The 20,685-nt window shown below is 39.0% G+C and overlaps 1 protein-coding gene and 1 long non-coding RNA gene across 4 annotated transcripts in view; both read left to right on the plus strand.

Annotated features, from left to right (window-relative positions):
- Positions 1-20,685, plus strand: part of si:dkey-237h12.3 — a 312,347-nt gene that overhangs the window by 122,689 nt on the left and 168,973 nt on the right. The window lies entirely within an intron of this gene.
- On the plus strand, positions 7,715-17,164 carry LOC147840864 (uncharacterized). Its single transcript, XR_015507823.1, has 3 exons — positions 7,715-11,055; positions 16,269-16,757; positions 17,004-17,164. It is a non-coding gene; the product is annotated as an uncharacterized LOC147840864 (long non-coding RNA).

Below are 20,685 nucleotides of genomic sequence, written 5' to 3' on the forward strand. Positions count from 1 at the left end.
TTTTTTATTCTTTTGAGACTTGGTCTCCTATGCATTTATGCATTTTTGTTTTATTGTTTATTTATGTGTTAACTACCAACAGCACAGCAGGCTTTAAATACTTTTTAAATTGTGCCATCCATGTTTCTAACTACTGGCACTACTCCCAGGTTTTTTATTTTTTGCAATTCGTTGGTCTCTAATTACAATATCATTCATTCATTCATTCATTCATTTTCTTTTCGGCTTAGTCCCTTTATTAATCAGGGGTTGCCACAGCGGAATGAACTGCCAACTTATTCAGCATATGATTTACTCAGCGGATGCCCTTTCACCCACACATACGCTTCGGCCAATTTAGTTTATTCAATTCACCTATAGTGCATGTCTTTGTACTGTGAGGGAACCGGAGCACCCGGAGGAAACCCCTTCGAACATGAGGAGAACATGCAAACTCCACACAGAAACCCCAACTGACCCAGCCAGGGCTCAAACCAATGATCTTCTTGCTGTGAGGCAACACCGCTACTAGGGTTGGGCGATGTCGACCAATTTGGCATCGTTTGATGTCTAATGTGAAACATCGAGATGGACAATGGCTTCGTCGTCATAGGCATCGATGAATAAATTATTCATGAATAATTAATTAATTCATAACAGATTTATTATTTGTAGCCTATCGGTTCAACTACCTGACCCGCATGGTATTTATTTTACCCATAACCAAATCATAAATAAATAAAGATAAGTTACACACTAATGATCACCTGTCAATCACTTTTTCAGCAGGACTCTTGCATGAATGAGCAGAGTGATCTGTGTTGTTATAATTTCGTCGACAAACTTGGTTGGTTAAAAAGGTGCACAACCAACAGGAAGTTTGAAAGCAAAAGATTAAGCGGTGTACTGACGCTGTGACACGTTACTTTATCGATTCAAAAGGCCGAAGAGTCGTTAGAGACAGGATCACTTTTAACAAGTATAGTGAGATGCGATTCAGCTGTACATCCTTGATAAACTGTCCGACGTGCACTGCTTAAAGCATCCGTTAAGCAGGAGCTCAGGTGAATGCATGACAGTGTGTGTGTGTGTGTGTGTGTGTGTGTGTGTGTGTGTGTGTCTGTTTGTGTAAGTGTGTGTGTCTGTGTGTGTTTCTGTGTGTGTGTGTGGTCCCATGATGTGCGTTTTCAGCAAGTGGTACATTTATAGTGTGGACGGAGGGCTGTTCAGAAATGCTAGATGAATGGGATGTGGATTGTTTTCGTTCTAAAATGCTATTTTAAAACTAAGCTGTATTAGTGTAAAAAGGGACTAAGTGTGTATTTTTTCGTGAGCAGGTTTACTTTTTAATGGTAATCAGTTCTGGTTTAATTTAGTAATATTATATGATATTATGTAGTGTTCATTTAACAAACCTGTAGTATGTCTTCAACATAGGCTCATTCTGAAAAAAAAAAAAAACGCCTTATATACGTTTCTGGAGATCACAAATTATGCAGCCAGAATAACATATGAATGCATTTCATCTTTAAAACAAACACTATGGGGCTGTATGACACTGTTCCTTTTCCTGCTGTTACCAGTTTGTCCAGTGGTTTGCTGCATACATAGAATGCAGGAAATGCAATAGAATGCAAGAATTTGAGATGCAGAGTGGAGTTGACCATGATGACAGTGTTCGACAAAGGACCAAAAAAAAAGCCAAAATTTTACAACAAACAAGTAAATAACAGGGTCAAAATATGGTAAAATCTGAAAACATGGTTAAAATCAGGCTGTCGCAAGGACTTTTATTTTTCTGGATTGCTTTTAAAACACTGACGGTTGGGTTTAGGGAAGTGGGTCTGATGCTTTTTAAAACCCTATTGGTTGGGTTTAGTGATGGGGTGGGTCGGGTTATCAATCAGTCAGTCAGTCGACAGCGGCCTCTGGTGGATTTATGTGAAAACAGCAGCCTCGAATGACACTCGCGAAAGAAATTTGAGTTCTCAAAATACGTACACATCGGCCTCTGGCAGATTTGCGAAAACAAAAACTGCTAAACTGCAAAAAACAAAAAAACAAAAACGTAGCTCCTGCAACGTATTTAGCGCTCTACAGAAATGTATATAGCAGTACATAATCAGAATGAGCCTGTGTTATATATCTTGCTGTCCGAATCAGTGATGTTTTCAACATTTTGAAGCAAAAGATGGAATAACTCACTAATGCAATTGCACTTTATTGATCATTTTAGGTAATAAATTTTAATACAATTAGTATTCCTCATACTTGTGTTCGTTCTACTGTTTGTTATTTGCTCTTATTTTTATAAACAAGAACTGTATTGTGTTTATAGTATAACTGGAGGAAAATATTGTTTTGTAATAAGATCATTAGCCTCTAAAATGAAACCAGAAGACACATTTCTGGAAATGACCACTACAAAGTCAGTCATTTTAATGTAATTCTGGAACCAGGACTGTATTGGGTGCTTTTTTTCCTGTAAGATATTGATTTCTGACTCTGTGTGTGAGGGTGAGCGTGTGCAGGACAGGGCATATACTGCCCACTTCATAAGACACGGAGATAAATGGAGGAAGTTTGGGGTCACAACTCATTCACCCTGTCCATATCCTTTTATTGCACCCTTCATGGTGGAATCAGATATAGAGGTCAAGGGATCTCGGTGGCATTTTGTCACAAATCTCAGGCTCCGGCCACTGGATCTTTCATCCCGGATTAAAAAAGCAAGACAATTTCAAGACTCCACTTCAGAACAGTCCCTTAAATCACATTAAATGTCGAAGGCACCAGCATTACATTATTTTCACGTCATTCACAATGTAATTTGGGTTCGCTGCAGCTTTCATAAATAGCTCTTTTCATCCATCATTTGGAATCCATAAATGTCCATTATCTGGAGATGACACTGTTGGATAACAAACTAATGACGGTGGTGTGATCTTCCTGCTCTAAACGCTGCCTATTCTTGATCCCTGCCAGCGTGTGGCCCACAATGCCATCTGGATGTTGTTTGATTGCAATGTGGCTTTCAATGCCGCCTGATTGGATACGGCTACGCTCCTTGTACAAGTAAGGTTCACTTTAAGTTTAATTTAGCCCAGAGCTGTTTCATTTACCCAAACTAATTATTTCTTCACTTATCCTTTAGACTGTTAAAAGTAGTTGATGCTTTGAAGCAAATAAGGTTAAACCGGTGTAAAATGGATATTACAGCAGATGCCTTTGGTTTCTTTCCAAATTAAGTCTGTCTAATTCAGCGAAGACGGTCTTGCAACTTTGTTTAGAGACTTCAAATAAATTCCTTCGTCTGTTAAACAATCAGGCAGCTGTACAGTTGTCTGAGAATCAGGAGCGCTATCTGCCAGATCTTTGGCACTAATGATGGGCTCAGGCCCAACTTGGCAGTGCAGACACCAGAAAACCACAAATCACATTTTTTCTGACACTGTGTTGAGCAACATTCGGATTGACGTGCTTTTGTTTTGCTTGGTGGCGCGCTCTTTTCCGAAGCACAGATCTTTTCAGAATTCTGCCTTCATAATATAACAGATGGTTCTGAACAAATGCAGCAACATATCAACAGTCTGAAGTGTAACAAGGCCATGTAGCAAAAATCCATGTTCATTTACATTTCATCTGCATTTACATTCTTTGCAGAAACTTTCTGACTTTTACTGATTTTAACAGTCATTTTGCAACTGTTTGTCACTTTAAAAATTAAAATTTTGTCATTCTTTACTCACCTTAAACTTGTTTTTCTGCTTTATCCTGTTATTCACTATATTTTTTTAAAAAAGAGAAATGTTTGTGTTGTTTAGTCAGGGGTTGTTTATTTTATGGACAATATATTGTTTGAGCATCGATATTGCATTGTGTGTGTGTATATAGTCACATTGCATGATATACAATGTTGGGTTGGGATTATAGCTGACCAAAAACCACAGGTCAAAACACATGAGGTTTGGGGTGACTCTGCAGAATTAAACCAAAATAGGGTAAAAATGTATCATCTGCATGTGTTTTTAAGGACTGCATGAGCATCTCAGGAGATTTTAAAGCATTTTAGTAATGCATCAATAAGTTTAATAAAGATTCATTTTATATGATGAAGACTATGCAGTGTCATTTAGCATTGTATTTATTCAATTTCTAGACCTTAAAACTGTTACTTTTTTCCAGAAAACCATAAAGCACAGTTGATTTTACTTTAATATTTGCTCCATTGTATTTATTAGTGATAAATTTAGTAGATATGTGTAGTTTGTTTATTATAGTCATTCATTCATTCATCAGCAGTTGCCACAGTGGATTGAACCGCCAACTTATCCAACTTATGTTTTACGCAGCGGATGCACTTCCAGTCACAATCCAGTACTGGGAAACACCAGTCTCGCATTCACACACATATACTACGGTTAAATTTGGCTTATTCAATTCACTCATAGCTCATTCACTCAATTCACTCCAGCTTTTCCAGCATCTATATTACACAGCAGATGCCCATCCAGCCACAAGCCACCAGCCATCAGACCCCCCTACACACACACACACACACACACACACACCTGCTTAGTTAACGTAATTAACCTAATTAAGCCTTTAAATGTCATGTTAAGCTGTATAGAAGTGTCTTGAAAAATATCTTAAAATATTTTTTACTGTCATCATGGCAAAAATAAAACAAATCAATTAATATAAATGAGTGATTAAAACTATTATGTTTAGAAATGTGTTGAAAAAAATCTTCTCTTTATTAAACAGAAATTGTGGAAAAAAATAAAAATGGGGCTAATAATTCAGGGGGTTAATAATTCTGACTTCAACTGTATATCGCAGAGAAAAAAAAAGTATCACTATGTCAAATATCGTGCAGGTCTATTATGGACAACAACAGTTTCAACATTTGTAAGTCATTTGGGACAAAAGCATCTGCTAAATAACTAAATCTAAATGTTACATTTTGTAAAATAAAAGTTTTTTAATGCAGATAAAAATAAGTTGTGACAGTGAGCACATGATATCAAGCACACCATGTAGTAACGGTATATATCTACACTGAAAAAAAGTTTAGCATTTTCTTTTTGAAATGTTAAGTAAATGTCACAGTTAATTTAATCAGTTATGTGAAAAAACATTAGATGGATAATAAATAAAGTAATATTAATAATATTCCAATAATATTGGCTTTATTGGATTTTAAGTTTTTAATTCATTAATGGATTGATTGGTTGATTCAGTCCTGAAGCGAATACAATTTACAATTTACCACACATCTATGTTTTGCAAGTATTATTACCATAACTGTTTTTTTATCATCAAAATTATGTAAAAACAAAAACATTATGAAATGATAATTTCAGTTTGTTCTAGTCTTCAGTGATTTGTGATTATCAATGTTAAAACTATTTTAAATGGCATCATAGTATTAATCACAGATTTTAACCAAACCTTGTGTGGTTATGTGATTTTTGTTTTAGCCTCCTGACGTATTGGATAAAATATTCAATCTTAAGTTGTAACATTGCCTGAGCTCTTTTAAAAAACAGCACAACCTGTTTTTTTATTTGCTCCGGGAGGCCTATGATGTCTTAAAATGCTGTCTCGATAAACAGCAGGTGTTGTGACAGAGCTTATGTGTTAAAACCAGCTCTGCAGTCATTACGTGAGTGATGAATGTGAACAGTAGCGCTGAATGGGTTTTGAGTCCTGCAAAAATACTGACAAGTTGCTGCCAGCTCCATTGAATAGCACACGCTGTCCGGGTCATGCTCAGAACTGTGCTGAATGATGATTTTTGGGACTGCAGCATTTTCAGTACATGTATACAACACAACTCTATTACTAGTTGAAGTGTTGACTTTTTTGGATCACTTTAGAAACACATTGAAGGACAGTCTGTGGTGTTGTGGGATGTTTCTTGTCTTTAAAGCCAGAGAGATGTACTCAGCGGCATTGCCGTTTGGGACTTCATTAAATTTGCTTTATGGTGGATTTGTTTTCGTCTCTGTGCTGTGTGACATACACAGTTCACCATGGCTGAGCTTCGCTCGCAAATATAGCAGCAAACTGCATCTATCTCAGGAAGGGATGCATTTTTTGAGGTTTCATGAGAGTATGCAAATGCACAACAAACAAACGAAGCTCCAAAACAACACTGACAGAAATGCAGGACTTGTTGTACAGGAAGTGTGTTTAAGTAATGACAGATTGTCAAGCTTCTTAAAAGCTTTCAAAGCCTCTGTATTCTGGTCACTATGCAGCAGGTATAAATAGATCTTGAACTGGTTGCCATGAGGTGAAATAGCTGTAATTATATGGTTTAGCCCATCAGACACTTAACAGAGAGCTTTTATTCTTATGTATTTCTTTTTGTGCATTTTATCCGCCACATGTGGTAAAGGGTCCATAGGGAATAAACCTTTGAACATGATATTTTAAGGTTATTTCTCAACCAAAATTACTGTAAAAAGGCATCTTGGAGTGTCTGAATTGAATTTTACTATATCAGTGTATATTTGTACACTTGATAGGCTCTCAGAATACTTGGGGGGTATTATTATTGTTATTTTTTTCAAATGTACTTTCACTGCATGTGCTTTTTAGGTACTAATATGTACACTTTGGATAATAATATGTACCTTTAAAGCAGTAATTTGCACCCTTTATTGGGAAATAATGTACCTTTTGAAAAAGTGCCAGCCCACCGACAGCATGTACAATGATGTGCAGATTTTGAAATCATATGCATGCGTACTTATTAGTAGGTAGAATGCACAGATGATGTTTTTATTTGGAACCTAACATGTTATTAGACACGCAATCAAAACCAGCCTGATAAACAGATGTTGAGCTATGGTTTTGAGACTTTAGAGTACATCACTTTTAGACAGTGTGCAGCCATAACATCCACACAGATTACGGGTATTTTGTCAACATTTGGCCAATTATGGTGCTCGGCAGTCCATTGCACTGAGATCACGGCGAGAAAAAAAAACACGCGTTGAAAAAACTCTTCAAAATGGAAGTAAAATCTTTGAAATCTTTTCATAGCACCATGCATCTGTGAAGCCATCGCGGCACAAGCATCATTCTCAATAAAAGCCTTGCTTTGCTGGAGAAGAGTCCATTTTCTCCCCTTCAGTGCGTCTGTAGACGTAGGTGCTGCTGTATGTTGGCCAGGTGCTCGTTGACAGCACTGTGAATAATGTAGCAGCAAGATAGAGAGCTCTGGGAAAGAAAGTCAAGTCCCAGGACCCACCATTAAATATCACAATCCACTCTTCCCGGGGACGCGAATGACATTTTATCTCAGCTGGTAATAGAGATCCAACCTTTAAGTGCTGAGTGGGACAAACCATTATTCACTATCTTCTGCTCTCTCAATGTCCTCTTCTAACACCGTCTACCTCTGCTGCGCAATGTTATTATGACAATGTTGGAATATTCTCATTTCACGGCCCCCTGCTAAAATGAAAACGTTCTGCAATTCAATCGCACCAATAAATTAGGTAAAATATGATCTGGCTTTGGAGAAGTCCCAACAATTTAAGCACTACGCTTGTAATGCTTTTGTAATGATCATCTAGGAATGAAAAGCACGTGAAAGTATTCCTCTGATATCAATATCTTTGAGGTGCAGGTTGTGGCGTGTAGTTGAATCTCCTAATGCCTTAAGCCATGAGGCGGTGTGCCACAGGAAAAACATTAGATCCCCAGAGTCCTTGGTGAAGCCCGCTGTCTGAGTGAAAGTTATTGTCTCAGCAAGCTGGTGTAATGATTGGCCTCAATCAGGATATTGAACATAGGTCGATCGGGAAAATGGCAAGGGCTTAGAAGTCAACATGTAACGGCTTCACATCTCTGCATACTGAGATCGACCAGACTGCGCAAAAGAAAAAAGGAATATTTGAAAAGTGCAACAGTAGCCGTCACCTGCATTGGCTAAGTGATAAGGGAATTTTGTAAACATGACATGACGTTGCTGCTTTCCTGTTTTGCACCAGTTTTAAAATGGTACAAAAGGCTGATATAAATGGCACTTAAAGGGATAGTTCACCCAAAAATGAACATTTACACTCCATTTACTCACCCTCAAGTGATTCCATAACTCAAATTTCCTTTGTCTGTTCCACATAAAAAAGATATTTTGAAAAATGTTAGAATATTTACTTCCTTAGTATGAAAAACAAGTATTATGCTTACAAGTTTCCAACATTTTTCAAAAAATAAAAATTTTCATTTATAAATTTTCTTGTCGGCTTAGTCCCTTTATGAATCCGGGGTCGCCACAGCAGAATTGTTTTATTAAAAGAAACTCAAACTAGTTTGTGACAAGTGAAGGGTGAATGGCTACATAATTGTATTTTGTGAACTATCCCATTAAATGTAGGTATTTACTCTACTGTTTTAACAAATGCACTTTAGTACTATGTACCACTTACTCATCCCTATGTGGTAAATAAGTAAAATACCAAATAAAAATACCAATATTAACATATTTGTGACAATTTCTTTACATTCATTCATTCATTTTCTTTTTGGCTTAGTCCCTTTATTAATATGTGGTCGCGACAGCGGAATGAACTGCCAACTTATCCAGCATATGTTTTACACAGCGGATGCCCTTTCAGCTGCATCCCATCTCTGAGAAAAATCCATACACACTCATTCACACTATGGGCAATTTAGCCTTCCTAATTCACCTGTACCGCATGTCTTTGGACTGTAGGGGAAACCGGAGCACCCGGTGGAAACCCACACGAACGCAGGGAGAACATGCATACTCCACAAAGAAACACCAACTTACCCAGCCGAGACTTGAACCAGCAACCTTCTTGCTGTTAGGTGACAGCACTACCTACTGCGCCACTGCGTCGCCCATTTCTTTAAATAAAGCACACTAATATATTGACTTAAACTTAAATTCAATGTCTAGTACATGACATGATGAACGACGTAGAGTCTGATGAAGTGACTCTCTTTGCAGCTCTGGAGATGAAGTTCATGTCTATGTATAAAGGTTGTTGTTAGAAGTGATACATCTGCAGCCGGAGGTTAATGAATCTTATTGATAATATTTCATAAATTATCCATTAATTGCATTTTATTAATATCCTACCCCAACCCTCACAGTAAAAACAGTAATTATACAGAGTATTATTCATATTATATAATAAATTACCCTTTACATTGTGTGTTATTATTGTCTAACCCTACCCTCAGAGTAATGTAAAAACAGTAATTATACAGAGGACTATTCATATTATTTATTAAATTACCCATTACATTGTTTTATTAAGGTCTACATCTACCCCGACCCTAAATCCAACCCTCACAGCACCGTACAAATATGAATTATGTTTGTACAGTGTCAAAAATTGATGCTATATTGATGTGAGTATCTGCGGCTATATGCCATCTAGACATTACCACATATAGTCAGATGACAGATGCTGAAAACTCAATGAAAACCATGTATGCGTAGTAAAGTAAATAGTGCCATTTACACAGACATGCAGAATCCATTTTTGAATCATCTTTTTGTGGTTTAACATTACTATAAAATAGTCCATATTGCAGTTTGATTCACTGTTTGTTGATGCAAAACCTGCCAAATTCCTTGACATGCAGCTAATTTAGTTTTTATCACCGTATTCCACATTTTCCTCATCTCAGAACTCACCTAAAAGAGGCACGCTTTACCAATGAACCTGAGTTAGAAATGACTCAGTGCACAGAAAACCGTGTGATTTCATTGTTCAGATTGTTTTAGATGAGTCTAATTCTGAATGAATTCCTAACAGGCAAGCAATGCTTCCAGTGCTCTCAATGTAATTTCAGCTATGCTGATTTGTAGCTGCGGATATTTTTTATGTTCTACAACACAACAAAAAAGAGATATTTTGTTGTGGCCAGGCTTTATTTCCTGGCCATGACCTGTTTATTAGAGAATGTAACATTCAATTTGAGCGATAGAATTACTCCCTGCGACTTGGTTTTGCTTGTATTCCCCTGCCAGCTTGAATTGGTTTTCCTGAGAGAGCGACCAGAAAATAAATCACAAGATGTGTAATAAATTGCAGTCGCATTCTCATCTATATTTGAAAAGATCCATTTTGCCACCAATGAAAGCCTGTCCCATAGCTGTACTGTGTCTGAGTCTAACAGGTGCTGAATAATGAGTCAGCTGGACCTGAACTCTCCTCTGCCGTTATGTTCATTTGTGGAGCATGTTGAGAAACATGCAACTGTCTAAAAAACACGAGTGATTTTACTTCATTACTTTCCTTAAGTATTACTTACTTAATTCACACTGACCTTACTTGATTACATCTCTGGAGGTTTTTACTCCTTACAATTAAATCTAAACTAAACAAATACTACAGTACACTGTAAAAACAAATCTGTTATTTTATGTTTGTTTTTTTTCCGGCAGCTGGGATAAAATTACATACATTTGCCGTAATTTATAGAAAGTTACCAGAAATTTTATTTTAAGGAAATTAATCTAATTTAACATCCGTTGTTTTATGGTAAATGTCTGTAATTTATTGTCCATTATTTCAACTACAGTGTAATAATAATAATAATAATGCATTTTATTTAAAGGCGCCTTTCATGACACTCAAGGTCACCATACAGGACAGCTAAAACAATCAATTCAAATAAAAATAGTAAAAAAAAGTAGTTGTATATTTTATTTTTTTCCATCTTAGGCATTTTAAATGTGGTAAACAGTAGGGCTGCACAATAAATCGTTTCAGCATCGAGATCACAATGTGTGCACCCGCAATAGTCACATCGCGAGAAATGCAATGTTGAATATGAATTATTGTTATGAGCCACAGAACACATGTGATTTGTAGATCGAGTCACTGCTAAGTTTACAATAAATAAAAAGTTTATAATTTGCATGTTGGGCACAAAAATTTATGATGTTTGGAAGTTAACAAAGATTCATTCATTCATTCATTCATTCATTCATTCATTCATTCATTCATTCATTCATTCATTCATTCATTCATTCTTTCATTCATTGTCTTTTCAGCTTAGTCTCTTTATTAATTAGGGGTCTGTTGTGATGAGTCAGAAGGCATTGAATCCATTTGCAAGCTTTATTAAGAGCACACATACAAACAAACACAAAGGGGCAATCCAGGAGACAGAACGTGGGACAGGCAAAAGTTCAAAGGCAGGCAGATATCTTACTGGTCAGAATAACAGGCTGGAGATCAGGGGCAGGCAGATGTCTTTCGTAATCGTAGAACAAGCACAGGGTCAGAAACACAGATCAGTCCGAAGCAGGGAGTATGGAACGCTCAGAAATGACAGCCAGGCAAATCAAGACTTCGCAACGAACCGGAGCGTGGGTGCGGTATATATACACGAGAGCTGATGAGTTGCACCTGGACCGTAATCAGTGCCAGGTAGCAGGGCTTATGGGATTTTGAGTCCGTGAGTCGAATCAGAATTCTGGCGATGGTTCCCTCTGGTGGTGCACAAGAGGGTTGGCATCGCCCTCATTTACAACAGAACCCCCCTCCTGCGAGCGGCTCCTGAAGCGAGAAGGCACCTGACGCCGGGGTCTACCACGCTGTCGGGGGGCTGGTTTCTCTGGGAACCTTTGATGAAACTCTTCCGTGAGAGTTGGGTCTAGAATATCTCTAGCATTCACCCAGGACCGTTCCTCTGGACCGTACCCTTCCCAGTCCACCAGATATTGGAGGGCGCCACCCCGACGTCGAGAGTCCAGCACTTCTCGAACGAGGTAAGCTTCCTCGCCCTCGATCATGACAGGTGGAGGGGTCCTGGTTTCCGATTCCTCCTCAACCGCCTCCTCTCGTGGACCACCAGCGGGTTTGAGTAATGACATGTGGAAAGTAGGAGAAATACGATAATGATTAGGCAAGGCTAAGCGAAAAGACACTGGAGTAATCTGGCGTACAATTTTGAATGGCCCTACATACCTGGGACTGAGTTTGCGGCAGGGCAATCTCAGACGAAGGTCTCGTGTCGACAACCACACCCACTGCCCCGGTTGATACGTGGGTCCCTGGCGTCGGTGACGGTTCGCCTGAATCTCTCTCCTCCTGACTGCCCTCATGAGATGTCTGTGAGCCTGGTTCCAGACATCCTCACTCCGCTGCAGCCAATCCGTGACAGCAGGTAACTCAGTGGGTTCTCCGGACCATGGAAACAGGGGTGGTTGGTAGCCAAGAATACATTTGAATGGCGTAATACCCGTGGCTGGCTTTATTAATGAATTTTGTGCATATTCTGCCCACATCAGATAGCGACTCCAGTCGTGCTGTTGCTGATGACAGTAGGAACGTAGAAATCGAATGACTTCTTGATTCATACGTTCAGTTTGGCCGTTGGATTGAGGGTGGTACCCTGAGGTGAGACTAACATTAATATTTAGATTTTTACAGAGAGCGGACCATACCCGGGAAGTGAATTGGGATCCCCTGTCTGAGACGATATCATCAGGTAAGCCAAACATTCGAAATACATGATTGCACAGGGCTTCTGCGGTTTCAAAGGCAGAGGGCAATTTGGGCAACGGTATTAGGCGACAAGCCTTGGAGAAACGATCAACCACCGTGAGAATGACTGTGTTGTTCTGGGAAACAGGGAGATCCGTAATGAAGTCCACCGCTATATGGGACCAGGGCCGTTGCGGAACCGGTAGCGGTTGTAACAGGCCAGCAGGGGTTTGGTGAGATGCCTTCGTGCTTTGGCAAATTTTACAGTTCTGAACATAATTAATTACATCCTTCGTGAGGGACGGCCACCAGAAACGGGCTTTGACTAACTCCAAAGTTGCAGTGATGCCTGGATGCCCCGAACTGGGAGTGTCATGAATATGGGTCAGTAATCTGGTACGTATGTTATTGGGTACAAAAATCAGGTGATTCGGACAGTCTACTGGAGGGTTGTTTTCTCGGTTGGCCTCTTGGATCTCGGTAAGTATGTCCCACTGTACTGGAGCCACTAGTAAGTTCGTAGGAATAATGGTTTCATCACTAATTGGGGTTTTATCCTCTGATAGCCTGGATAGTGCATCTGCCTTACTGTTTTTACTCCCTGGTCTATAGGTGACAATGAAGTCGAATCTGGTGAAGAACAAAGCCCAACGAGCTTGTCTGGGATTTAGACGCTTGGCTGAGCGAAGATATTCCAGATTCTTGTGGTCAGTTAATATGGTGAATTGCTGACTAGCCCCCTCCAGCCAGTGTCTCCATTCTTCCAGGGCTAATTTCATTGCCAGTAATTCGCGATTTCCCACATCATAGTTTCGTTCTGCGCTGGTCAATTTACGGGAGAAGAAGGCACATGGATACATTTTGGATGGTTGACCCTGACGTTGAGATAACACAGCGCCGACTCCTGTGTTGGATGCATCCACTTCCACAATGAAAGGTAGGTCTGGGTTGGGATGACGGAGAATAGGAGCTGTGGTGAATTGAGTCTTCAGATCGCTAAATGCTTGGCGTGCTTCAGAGGACCAGGATAGTTTGTGGGACTTTCGTTTGGTCATGGCTGTTAATGGTGCGGCTATTGAACTAAAGCCTCTGATAAACCGTCTATAGAAGTTGGCAAAACCTAGAAATCGCTGCAACTCCTTGAGATTCTGGGGTAACGGCCATCGTTGAACTGCCTGTACCTTCGTATCATCCATGGTAATCCCTTCTGCACTGATGACGTATCCCAAAAAGGCGATCTGTGTCTGGTGAAATTCACACTTCTCTAATTTGGCGTACAGACGATGTTGAATCATGCGTTGCAACACCATACGTACATGTTCAACATGTTCCTTCATCGTGTTTGAATATATGAGGATGTCGTCGATGTAAATGATGACCCAGCGATCCAGCATATCCCGAAAGACATCGTTCATAAAAGATTGGAACACGGATGGACAGTTTGACAGGCCGAAGGGCATTACCGTGTACTCATAGTGCCCCCTAGTGGTGGAAAACGCGGTCTTCCACTCGTCACCAGCACGGATTCTGACAAGGTTATATGCACTGCGAAGATCAAGCTTGGTATAATATTTAGCCTTTCTTAATTGTTCCAGGGCAGGAGGTACGAGGGGTAATGGATAGCGGAATTTTACGGTGATTTCATTGAGCCCTCGGTAATCAATACAGGGACGTAAACTGCCATCTTTCTTCTTTACAAAGAAGAATCCAGCTGAAGCAGGAGATGTAGAAGGTCGGATGAAACCCTTGGCCAATTCCTCGTCGATATATTCAGACATTGCCTTGTGCTCAGGTTGTGACAGAGGGAATATTCGACCCGTTGGAGGACTTGAACCTGGAATTAACTCAATAGCACAATCACTTGGTCGATGTGGGGGAAGTTGAGTAGCTTTTTGTTTGCTAAAAGCTTCATGTAAGTCATGGTACTCAATGGGGATTAGTTCATCAACGAGTTCAGGTAACACATTGGTGGTTCGTAATGGAATTTTGTGAATGGGCTGGATGCACTGTTTCATGCATGACTCACTCCACTGCAATATCTGTCCGTCCCTCCAGGAGATATGAGGATCATGTCGCCTTAACCAGGGCAGTCCCAACACCAGTGGATGATTAACTGAATCAATAATGTAGAATTGCATTTCTTCAATGTGTAGAACACCAACTTGTAACTGTAGCTTATTAGTAATCATACGGATGCGTCCTTCACCCACAGGACGACCGTCTAGTGCTTCCACTGCAAGACAGGAATCATATGAGCTGAGAGATAGTTCGTGACATAAAGCAAATTTCTTAGATATAAAGTTTCCGGCAGATCCAGAGTCGACAAGAGCCGTAGTATTAATCATTCTTTTATCAAATTTAATAATCACAGGAATCAGTACACTGAAAAGTGCAGGAACATGGGAAGGACTCAGCGATTGAACTGGTGTCTGAGGTCGTACGCTGCAGGTGGATTTCCTGTGCCCTGATTGACCGCAGTACAGGCATAGATGATTTTGCAATCGATGCATTCTTTCTTCATGGGTGAGACGGGTGAAACCCAGTTGCATGGGTTCATCAGGGGGCGTGTCACTTGAAACATGGAGCTGTGTGCGAGGATTTCTACGGCTGCGAATCAGATGATCAAGATGGATGGTAAGTTCAATGAGTTCGTTCAATTTCTTTCCTTCGTCACGGCAAGCCAATTCAGATTGTAGATTGGTATTCAGACCCCGTCTGAATAGTGTCTTCAGTGTATCCTCAACCCAGTTAGTTTGAGCGGCGAGAGTGCGAAATGACAGGGCGTATTCTGCAGCTGTGTTACGCCCCTGTGTAAGAGAAAGTAACTGCTCACCGGGACTTCTCCCATCTGCTGGGTGCTCGAACACTTCCCGAAATTGCTTGAGAAAAGTTTCAAATGTGGGATAGTTACATTCCTCCTCCTTCCATATCGCTGTAGCCCATTCCAGCGCTTTCCCCGTTAACAGGTTGCATACAAAAGCCACCCGACTAGAATCAGTGGGATATAATGCAGGTTGTTGGTTAACAAATAGTTTGCATTGCAATAAGAAGCCTTTGCAGCGAGAAGGTGACCCATCAAACTTTTCAGGAAAAGTTAATCGGGGACTTACGGTAGCCGGAGCATTGGAGACATGCGTTGGTTGAGAAGCTGTCATGGTAGCAGGCGGGGTAACTGCAGGATTCGGATGACGGAGTTGCTGCATAGCTCTCACCAGTTCCTCCGTGAGAGAAGTTAGATGGGTGAGTTGTTGATGATGGGTGGCTAACTGAGTGGCTTGAGCGGAAAGTTCAGTCGAGACTTGTGCTAAAGCTGCTGGATTCTGTAGTGGCGAAGTCTTCTGTTGTGATGAGTCAGAAGGCATTGAATCCATTTGCAAGCTTTATTAAGAGCACACATACAAACAAACACAAAGGGGCAATCCAGGAGACAGAACGTGGGACAGGCAAAAGTTCAAAGGCAGGCAGATATCTTACTGGTCAGAATAACAGGCTGGAGATCAGGGGCAGGCAGATGTCTTTCGTAATCGTAGAACAAGCACAGGGTCAGAAACACAGATCAGTCCGAAGCAGGGAGTATGGAACGCTCAGAAATGACAGCCAGGCAAATCAAGACTTCGCAACGAACCGGAGCGTGAGTGCGGTATATATACACGAGAGCTGATGAGTTGCACCTGGACCGTAATCAGTGCCAGGTAGCAGGGCTTATGGGATTTTGAGTCCGTGAGTCGAATCAGAATTCTGGCGATGGTTCCCTCTGGTGGTGCACAAGAGGGTTGGCATCGCCCTCATTTACAACAGGGTCACCACAGCGGAATGAACCACCAACTTATCCAGCATATGTTTTACACAGCGGCTAGGCTTCCAGCCACAACCCAACACTGGGAAACACCCATACACTCTTACATTCACACACATACATTACGGACAATTTAGTTTATTCAATTTACCTGTAGCGCATGTCTTTGGACTTTGGGGGAAACACCCGAATGAAACCAATGCGAACACGGCGAGAACATGCAAACTCCACACAGAAGCGCCAACAGACCCAGCCGGGTCTCTAACTAGTGACCTTCTTGCTGTGAGGCGATTGTGCTACTCAATGCACCACCGTGATGCCTGAAATTTGACTCACCCCATTGGCTGATAATTTAGCTTATTTTAAGGAAAAAACTCTTAATTTCGACATTTCTTCTGAAGGTGAAAACATAACAATATATTTTTACTTGATCTAAGATTTTTCTTTTACATATTAGGAGTAGATCAAGACAAAACAAAAGAAGAAGAAAAGTTTTTTGCATTGTGATTATTTAATTTCTGTACCTGAATACTGTTAGATTCTCCTGAAAACCTACAAATAGAGCTTTTCAGTCGGCCTTGTGAAACTATTCATTCATTCATTCATTCATTCATTCATTCATTTTCTTTTCTGCTTAGTCCCTTTATTAATCTGGGGTTGCCTCAGCTGAATAAACTGCCAACTTATCCAGCATATTTTGTGTAGCGAATGCCCTTCTAACTGCAACCCTGGGAAAGTGAATTTATTCATATTGCAGTATTTACCAAAGAAAAATAAAATATCACAATATCGAGCAGCCCTAGTAAACATATTGGCATATGCTAGGCATATGGGCAAATGTGCACACTTAAGATGCAAGAACCAATTACCGTAGGTATTTTTATTTTATTTTAGCTTGAAAAGAAAAAGAAAAGAAAAGAAAAGAAAGAAAAGAAAAGACCTCTTGACAACCCCAGTTTCTAGGATTTACAATTTCTAGTCATTTGTTTGAGTATTTTTTTTTCTTTTATTCAGTTAACTACTGATGACCTTTTTTTGCCATTTAAAACTTTTGTTTGGCATAAAATGGCAAAAAATTGGCTTCTTTCAGACATGTTTATATGTTTACATGTTGAAATCTTATAGTCATCATGTGTTCAAAGGATTATAGTTATGTTTAATTGGTTTACTTTATGTATAGATCCTGGTGGTGCTCAAACCTAAATTTCAGCTTCTCTTCTTTCCCATCACAAGTGTCCAGTTGCAATTGTTTCGGTGGGCGTAAAAACCAGGTGCAATGTAAAAGCCCCCCTGGGTTGATTTTGACATGCTGCTCTACAGGAGGTTTCATCTCTGCCGCTTCCATCTTTGTCACCTCTTTGCTTCAATCCGGATTATTCCTGCGCGGACCCCCTGCTGCAACCCATAATGTAGATCAGATCACAACAAGACAGACTCAGTTCCTCAAACAGCGATAGTGGCGCGCAGGTGAAAAAGAGCCCAAATCGGCACTTCTGCTCTTCCCCTGCATTTAATATAGATGCGCGTTAGATTCCAGCGGCAGGCTATATGGTGTTGTTTTGAAGTTAACGGATGCATAACGCGCCTGTGCTTCTGTCTGAGGCTCTGTTCCCCCTGCCAAACCTAAATTCAAACCCTTCATCCTGACATCCATCCTGAAGCTGTTGCATCTCAAAGAGCATTGCTCATCTGGAGCTCCCTTCATTACATGTGAATCTCTCGAAACAACCGCCTGCTTTAATGGCGGGAAGGCATCTTGCAGATTTGATTACGTGTGCCCTCAGAAAAGAGGCAAGGACAAACATGTCTAAAATATGAACGCTGAATAAGTGGAAGTGCGGATGAGGAGACACCTTCAAAAGGGTTGTTCACACACTGTAGGATTAGTTTAGCATTTTTGTAAAAAAAAAAAAAAGTAAATATACTAATTTGGATGCATTTTTCAGATTTTAATAATAATAATAATAATAATAATAATAATAATAATAATAATAATAATAATAATAATAATAATAATTATGACAATAAAAATAATATTGACAACTAAAAAATATTTTGTTTCAAATAAACGCTGTTTTTTAACTTACTGTTCAGCAAGATATAGAGGCAAAGAGAAACACGTCTGAAATAAACACTGAATAAGTGGAAGTGCAGATGAGGAGGCACCTTCAAAGAGGTAGTTCCTGCAGTTTTTTTTATATGAAATAATTTATTAAGTACATCTATAAATATATCTGATGCATTTTTCAGCTGTTATAATATTAATAAGATTGATAATAATAATAATAATAATAATACTTATTATTATTATTATTATTATTATTATTATTATTTTGTTTATTTTGTTTATTATTATTATTAAGGATGCATTACATTAAATTGTGACAATGAAATATTTAAAAACTCTACAATATTTCTATTTCAAACTTAAGATAACTTGGTGTTCTGCAAAATATCCTAAAATGCGTTATTTAACTGTTTTTTAATGTCTTGTCAGCAGGGTCCGATGGCCTGATGAGTGACCTGAAATCATGTTTTTTATTTATTTATCAGATTATGCTTAAACAATTTGCACAAAACATATTAAGATCTTTTAGCATATACTATTAATAATAAATATAAAAATTTATTATTAATATTATTTTTTATTATATAAAAAATCCTGTTAAATCCCAAATTTTTTACTATTTATTAAAATAAATAATAATTATAAGGATGTTGTGCTATGCATAATACTAAAGCAGGTCAGCTAAAATTGTACAGTATCACTGCATCATTTTAAACAAACCAAAAAAACACCATTGTTCCAGCATTGTCAAACCAAGCCAATGCATATTTCACTTTTCTGTCTTAAAATCCCCCTTTTATTCTTGATTTGTATTTACATTCAAACTTTTTTATTAGTAATTTGACTAAAATGTACACTGATCTCACACGATCGATGGTTTTATAATTCAGCATCACGTCTTGTGTAAACGGCCCCTTGTTTGTTTTGTTTTATTGCAGATAGATCAATGTATACAAGCTAAAGATCCTCAACACTGTCCACAGTACATCCGGTAGAAGCCCCATAAAGATGTTTGTTTGCTCTAACAATATGAGGTAGATGCAGAACACCAGTCGTCTGTCTTCCAGCGTCTGTCCTTCTGCTCGCAGCTCCCTTTTGCTTAAGTCAACAGTGCTTGTAATGAGGTGTGTGTCGATACGTGTGTGCTCTGCTGTCACTGTGGGCTTTCTGGAAAAGCCTGACCCGCCTGAGCGAGGATCAGCGGAGCCAAAGACATCATCCTGCCGGACCGAGCCTCTGATCTGATGCTTATCCGTCTGACAGTCCGACCCCAATCCATCTCCAGCACCGCAGCTCCAATTACACTCCTCTGCTCGTGCAGTGTTTGCTTGATGCAGTATACGCTTTGCTGTAGAAAGCTGTAGTGTTGTCTAAAGTATCGATCGCTTGATATGTATCCGTGCTGAAGTATATTTAAAATGATACAATATCACTTTTACTCGTATTGATGCACAACGATACCTGTCGTTTTCTCTCTTTCTCACAAGGATTTATGTCCCTGAAAAGGATCTATCACTTTATATGTTCAAATGTAAGACATAGAATATGACCAAACATTTTTAAAGATTTAAAAGTTATTTAAGTGTAATATTTGATTAAATGTGCATGAGATGTGTTAAACCTAAATGTATTAGGTTATGAATTTGTTATGCAGTTTTTTAGCTCTTCTTCCCATTTTGTAATAATAATAATAATAATAAAAAAAAAATAATAATATTAACAATATTAATAATAATAATAATCAGGGCTTGACATTAACACCCGCCAAATGCGAGTAGATTTCAGCTGTAGCAGGTTAGACAGCCACACCCACCAGCCACTTTGGCTGATTAAAAATAATTTTTAAATTAAAGTTCTCTTAAAAGAAAAGTTCAACAACAAACAAACCGTAGTTCGTGTTTGCAAAAGAAAACAGATGAATACCGAATGAGAGCATGATCACGCACATGGAGAGACTCTCACTCACTGACAAGGGCTTTAGTGTTTAGAGTGTTTAAATGCTTGCGGGCTCAAATTTCCTTGCGCGAAGTAACCATGCCTGCAACTGATGCGACTTTCACTTTGAAATAGACTGGACATAAAGCAATGCTTGCTTTTAAAAGTTTGAGATTCTTTAAAAAAGTATTTGTGTAAACAAGAGAGGTTGCCATTTCGCTTTATCTTTGAACAGATTATGAATGAGTAATATGTTAAATGTGTGCTCGTGATCATCATAATACTTTTTTTATTGTTTGAAAGTGCACTGTATGAGTTAGGTTAGGGTTTTGTTATGTAGTTTTTCAGTTTTTCCTCCCATTTTATAATAATAATAATAATAATAATAATAATAATAATAATAATAATAATAATAA

This window comes from Danio rerio, chromosome 14 (assembly GCF_052040795.2).
Source record: "Danio rerio strain M-AB ecotype USA chromosome 14, GRCz13ab, whole genome shotgun sequence".
Taxonomy (NCBI): domain Eukaryota; kingdom Metazoa; phylum Chordata; class Actinopteri; order Cypriniformes; family Danionidae; genus Danio; species Danio rerio.